Source organism: Mastomys coucha, unplaced genomic scaffold (assembly GCF_008632895.1).
Source record: "Mastomys coucha isolate ucsf_1 unplaced genomic scaffold, UCSF_Mcou_1 pScaffold1, whole genome shotgun sequence".
Taxonomy (NCBI): domain Eukaryota; kingdom Metazoa; phylum Chordata; class Mammalia; order Rodentia; family Muridae; genus Mastomys; species Mastomys coucha.
In genome coordinates, this window is record NW_022196891.1 from 70,625,885 (window position 1) to 70,633,200 (window position 7,316).

A 7,316-nucleotide genomic window follows, 5' to 3' on the forward strand; every position below is an offset into this window, starting at 1 on the left:
TATTTCTTGCTACTTCCTGTGGTTTTCATAGCAATTCTTACTGTGTTTATTTTAGTGCAATTGGTTCATACTAGACTCCATGGAAAAACAGAGCATAGACTAGTAAACCATCCTGCAAATAAAAAAGATTCAGTTTATAGAGAATAAAGCTATCTTTTCACTCTAACAGGAATAAAGAATATTTGCCCCAGGTTGTCACTTCCAAAGAATTTTTATCTTTATTCTTTTATGTGTATGACAAGAAATTTTTGATATAAGTTTTACAGATATGGATGATGAAATTTAAAACATTCAATCATACATGTTATGTATGAACACACACACACACATATATATGTATATATATACACACCCTATGTATATATAGAACCAAACCCTTTATCCCTGCCTTATAGCCGTCTCCCCTCGTTAATTCTGTCTGCTCTCCTGTTCATTCTTAAGGCTGCTTTCCAGCTGGCTAGTGTACTTCTCAATATCAGTGAGTACTTTATCACTGCTCTGTGAGACATGAGCTTGTTTTGTCTCCCTTCCTCAAGTGGTTGAGTCTGTACAGCCCTTGTTATCACCTCCTGCCACCCAGTCATTGCTTAATGGGAATGTTAATGAATGTTAACTCTGTGAAAATGATTCCATGTCTTCCTTGAGAATTCCTAGAGATCTTAGATGACCATGTTTGAAATGGGCCCAAACTATCTGGAAAGTTTCTTGCCCATTGCCTTGCACAAAGCATCCTTGACTTCTTTGTTCATTAAGGTGTATACCACAGGGCTCAGGAGGGGTATGATGACAGTGTTGTTCACAGAGATCAGTTGGTCCTCAACCCTGGTATTCTTTGACTTGGGTTTGAGGTAGGCAATGGAAGCACCCATCCATCATGTGATATGAGAAGCACAGGCTTGAAGGCCTTCTCACTGCCCTCATCAGAGGCAATCTTGAGGATGGTGGAGATGATGAAAATGTAGGAGATAAAATTCAAGCTCATGGGGATCAAGAGAACCAACATGCTGATGATCAAAGTCAGGATTTCACTGAGAGTGCTATTGGTGCAGGAGATCATCATCACAGGCCAGATATCACAGAAGTGCATCACTTTGGTGGTACAGAAAGGCAGTCAGAATATAGCTGGAACTTGTGTCATTGCTACAACTAGGCAAATGCTGCAAGCTCCCCACACTAACTAGAGGCAAGCCTAGTTCATGATGACTGAGTCCCTCAAAGGGTTTCAAATAGCCACATAGTGGTCATACCCAATGGCTGTGAACAAAAAACAACTGTTGATAGCCAAAGTGACTGCAGAAGCACATCTAAGTGACATAGCTTGCCAAGGAAATGGGCTGATTGAAGGCAATGAGGTTGAAGAGCATTCTTGGTACAATGACAGGTGTGTACACAGTCTCTAAAGCTGACAGCGTGCTGAGGAAGAAATACATGGGGGTGTCAAGGTGACGATCAAGACTGATAATGGTCACAACTATGACATTACCTGCCAGGGTAAGGCATAGATACAGTGCTAGAACACAACAAAGAGTGTGAGCTGATACTCACAGAAGCTAGAGAAAACCCTGGAAAGTGAACTCACTCACCAAAGTGTGATTCTGTTTCTTCATTATATCCTGAATGATACCTAAGAAAGAAAACATATTATTGACACCAAAATAGTCATATTGGTAGACTGGGAAATTTAGAGGGTTGATCTACCACAGCTTTCTTTTTATTTACTTTCCCATCCCCATCCATTTCATTGAGGAGTAGAGCCTGGGGGAATGGCCCAGTGTTCTCAGTATGAAGAAACTTCATGACTTTTGGAGCTGAATGCTCTATAAATCATTTTACTCCTTCTGTCATGTGTTGTCTTATCTTGAACAAGGACCAAATATCTTTAAGACGAATTTCCACATCCTTTATAGGGATATAGTGATAACATCATAGCACTGTTGACATACAAAACATTTATATTGTTAAAAATAACATAAGTTGTAATTTTTAAAACATTGAATACACAGTTTTATGTACAGTCCTGGAGGCTGTAGCTACCTGCTCACTCTTGAGCATCTAAAGTTGGGTGGAGCTATGGCTGCTGTCACTTACAGACTAGTTTTTCACCCTACGACTTTGCCTCTGATGCTCCTGTCAAAGCTGCTCCTTGTTCTCTTCCCTAGACACCACTCATTTTTAAAGACTAGGTAATCCATGTTATTTGTAAAACATTTTCCTGCACACCCCCATCTATATGCCCTTGCTTATGTGGGTAGTGAAAATATCTTACTGTTTTAATTTATGGGATATTATCTTATCATACCTTTGAAATCATGAAAGATATTCACACATATGTATTTTATTTCATTGCCATCTCATGAAGTATAAGGACAAGATTGATAATTCTTTTGAGATGAGGGATTTGAGACCATCCTCTCAGTTTTGTTGAAGGAATTGCACATGGATACATAGATGTCAGAGGATTAAACTAACACTCATATTCATATCTTTTGATTCTTTTTGATTGCTCCTCCTATTATATAAAACTGCATCTTGCAACTGTCCCCATCACAACTTGACAGGGACCAAGTGTTGTCACTCTTTGTAACTACTGTGTGGTCAGTACAATGCAGAACATGAACATTTCCTTGAAGAATCATTACATACTTGCCACAGAAATTGCCCACTAGGAAGCAGAAAGCCAGAGCACAATGGTGACATTTTCTTCAAGGAACAGAAAGCATAGTATTTTAATCTCTGCTTCATTTTTCCCTAGTGTCTATGCCACAGCAGCAACAAGCAAATAAATAATTGGGTTACATTTAACATTGAAGTTATGTCTTTGGAACATTGGCCAGAAATACCTCATTATCAAGATGTAATTGGAAAATATATCGATAGAGCAAATTGTCTAGTAGCCTTAACTGTCCCTATTAATAACCAACATATAATTATGAGTGGCTAGTTCTAAAAAAATTCAGCAATACAAGGATTTTTTTTCCAAAAGAACATTTTGCTGGAATTAAAGCAAATGGGCAACACTACAAAATGATTTACTATTGGGTAAATTTTAAAGGTACTCTCCTTTAGTGCTTTTAAAATGTTTAATTTATCATTTTTTTTCATGAATAAGCCACTTTTCATAAAGTAAAACTACAAAAAAGGTAAAAGCCAAAAAGAAATCAATGCATAGTTGGGTTTCAGCTCCTCTGAGCCCTTTTCAGAAGGTAATAGATGAGGATGCAAACGAAGTAAACACTAGGTTGGATGCCACAGACCATTTTTTGATAGGGGAAGTTGCTTGACCCCGCTATGTACAGCATGGTGAGTCACTGTAAATACGCTTTGCGCACCTTTATACTTGTGTCTCTATAGGATATGAGTTGTTGAAAGACACGAATATAGAAGAATCATAGCTGATAAGTAGCAGAGTCACATTGTTTATTAAGTAAGACTAATTCTTAATCTCAGAGGGTCATGATTTACTGCAATCAACAGAATTGGAAGATAAGGTAATACATAAAAAGTAAAGAATAGCCGGGCGGTGGTGGCACACGCCTTTAATCCCAGCACTTGGGAGGCAGAAGCAGGCGTATTTCTGAGTTCCAGGCCAGCCTGGTCTACAGAGTGATTTCCAGGACAGCCAGGGCTACACAGAGAAACCCTGTCTTGAAAAACCAAAAAAAAAAAAAAAAACAAAAAAAAAACCAAAAAACCTGTGTGTGTATTTTATTTCTCCTATGGCTGCAGAGCCTGAAGGTGTGGTCATGGATCACAAATATTCACAAATCGAAGACATGAAAGAAGGCATCTGAGTGTGGTTGGTCCATATAGTTAGTCCCAGGATGTAAGGCCATGAAAGGTATGGGATCTTTGGGTATGAGTCTTCCATCTAAGGGAAGAGATTTTGGTGCCCAAGAAAGGTTCTCCAAGGAGCAACTTTCAGGGATTCTGGGTAGTCTTCGCTGAGCACCTAGAGACTCACCTTGGGACAGGGAAATGTCAGACACCCTGTGCCAAGAACCTCATTATGTGAAGGGTGTGTTCACCAGACTCCATAGCATTGTGTTTTGCAAATTCTGAGCTTTCACTGCAAGATGCAAATGTGACTTAATTGTCAGGCTTTATTTTATTTAAGTAAGTATCCTATTTTTACATTTACTTATGGAGCCTTGGAAAACCATGGTTACAGAAACCAAGTGAGCTAGATGGGAGTCTTAGATCTCGGAAATTGAAATTTTCACATAGACAAGAACCACGTTCCTCGTGGGAAGATAATTTTTCTTTTTGCATATCTAAATGAAAATAGGTATTCCTGACTATGTTTTTCATCTATCTATCTATCTATCTATCTATCTATCTATCTATCTATCTATCTATCTATCTATCATCTATCGAGCTATCTGTCTGTCTATATCAATTATCTGTCATCCTGTGGGAATCAAAAGCAGAGATAAAAATGATAGCACAATTTTCTGTGGAAGGACAGAAGAGTAGACTAGCTAAACAACCTCAGCAGGACATCATCTTCTGACCAGCAGACATCTGTCTAAACAAATTGGGCCTTATGAGCATAGTTTGTGTTCCCTATCACTCTAGTTTCCCTGCCTCAAGTCCAAGTCCTTTATTTACCTGAAGATTATTTTACTCTGAATTTTCTCTAGCCTATGTCTCCTTATTAGATCATGTTACTTCTCTGGTTAACCCTTCTATATTTTACTAACTAACTAACTAATTAACTAACTAAGTAAATAAATGTCTTCATTCATATTAAGCTTGAAAAATATACCCCTGTGCTCAATTTTATTCTTTTGTCTTTCATAGTTTTCTTTATCCACCAAATTTGTAGTAACCTTTAAAAGTGGAAGATTATAAAATTAAAAGCACATAGCAAATACAAAAAAAAAATACTGGTGTTTGCTCTTATTTTATACAAAGATAAATGAAATACTGGAGGCTTGGCAGTCCAGAGGACCTTTCCCAGCACCCATACCAGGATGCTCATGGCTATTTAAAACTCTAACTGCGGAGAGATCCAATGTCTTTAGTTTCTGTGACCTGTGAATACTTTGCTGAGAGGTCATTCATGGACTCACACAAACACTCAGAGAAGGGGGTGGGAGGGGGAGAGAGAGAGAGAGAGAGAGAAAGAGAGAGAGAGAGAGAGAGAGAGAGAGAGAGAGAGAGAGAGAGAGAGAGAGAGGAGACAGAAAGACACAAAGAGATAAATACATAGAGAACAAAATGAAGCTAATATACAGCTGTTTTCCTACATTAAAAGGCAAACAAAAGTTTCTAAATGATTTTCAAAATGAAGAAAGAATTGGTTCAGTGGGCACGACGCTACCTGTAGTGATTTGCTGGCAAGTGCACATGTCCACTGCTAGCCTTGGCATCTATCATTGGTTTTTTTGTTTGTTTGTTTGTTTAATTTAGAAACACCATTTATAATATCCATGTAACAATGGTACATAAAGAGCACTACATGCATTCAACATGTGTAAAATGCAAAGCATAGCAATAAAATAAGCATTTTGGAGCCTGCCCCTCAGCTCACCTTGAAAAGCTGTACCCATGTTGACTTCCATTCCCCCATCTTCTTCTTTCAGAACCTCTCCCTACTCTGGTGATTATTACTGTCTGCATTCTACTTATTTTTGATTGTATGCATTTTATGCTATTGTTGAACATGCGCGCATGCTTAAATAATAGTACATTGTTCAGCACATATAGTTTGGACAAAATAGTCAAAACATATTGTATACGGTTCAGCAAGATTTGAGTCCTTTCAAAATTCAATGTTATATTTTAATTTCTTGGGATGGAATTGTACTGTATAAACTTAAATGCCTTAAAAAAGACAACACTAAGATTGTTTCCAGTAGTTACAATGTTTTGAGTATGTTAATTTCTGTCTTTATTATTTATCCCAAGTATTTTCCTCAGTTTTGGGCCTTTTTATTTTCTTTATGGTGCATTTTAGTGAGCAAACAGTAGTTTGGTTCATCCCAATACATTCTTGTGTGTTATAGTTTGCACTTTCTTCATTGTCTATGAGAAAAATAGCCCACTTCAGTATCAGGCTGTTCTTTTAACTTGGTACAAATACTTTATGTTTTCATAAGTAAATGAATCCTCGGTTAATACTATAGACGGTGCAAGGCAGATATTCACATTCATTTTTAGTGGGTGATTTGTTCCCCTGGTCCTTCTTCCTGAAGCTTACTTCCTTCCCACTGTTCTGCATCCACACTTCTCTGATAGTCCGTGTGAGAGAATGGGTGGGTCTAAGCACGTTATAGAGTAGTACTAGTTAGTTTCACCCTTTACAAAAATTCCGTAGTCTTAGCAGCTATAGTTTCATAATAAATTTTACCAAGGAAATGATCTTAATGTTTTTCTTCCTAACGGAACTGTGATTTTTGACAGATTTTAGAAATATGCTTTTGGAATTGTACTATATTCATTGTCTGTCTGCCTGTCTGTTTATTATATGTGTGTGTGTGGGGGGACAGTATTTTCCATGGCATATGCTGTGTTCCTCAGGTGTGGCAGCGGATACATTTATCCACTAAGCCACCTAGGCAATCCATCGACTGTGGTTTTAGGAATGCCCTTAAGCTAGGTGACAGAAAAGCCAATACACTCATGCTTATGGCTGACAGTAAAACAAAGATACAAAGCTAAATCAATTAAAACTGGTTCACAGGCAGTCTGTGAACTTTCACATTAGCTTTCAGGTGAGCTTTCTCAGTGTGTTTACATGGCAATGCTTGATCTTCCCAACCATACATGATAACACCTGTAAAACGCTGCCAACATGGAAGCCCTGAACTTTGCATGGCCCTTATTATTGGTTAGTAATATCTAGATGCCACACCAAAGGGAAATAGGTATTCTTTGTTATAAAGTAACTTAGTTAACATAGCTTGAATTGACTGCTCTGACAGATATCACATGCTTTCAGGATCCTAGCATCCAAGAACACACACAAGAGTCCAAGGGTTTTCATTTTAGTTCCTAGGAACTATCTCAAGCCTGAGGATAAAGCTCTATTAGGAATGTTTAGGGCTTGGGAAACTCAGCCTTTCTGATTTAATTCTTTCCTGTGCAATTATATTTTTATATCTTTTAAAGATTTGGGGGGAGAAAATATCTTATAGTTGTACTTTGAAATTTTATAAAAGATTGTATGTAGACTAGAACAAAATCCCTTGAATATCCTCTACCCAGGTATCTTGATTATTTGAAGTTTTTTTACTGTCCTTCCTCCCTCTCTTTTCCCTTTACACTGTTTTTTTTTTTAAATTCTATCATCATCACCATCATAATGTAGAACA

The 7,316-nt window shown here is 37.7% G+C and overlaps 1 pseudogene; it reads right to left on the reverse strand.

The window, feature by feature from the left end:
• Positions 1 to 689: 689 nt before the first annotated feature.
• Positions 690 to 1,607, reverse strand: LOC116096912 (annotated as a pseudogene).
• Between the last annotated feature and the right edge of the window lie 5,709 nt (positions 1,608 to 7,316).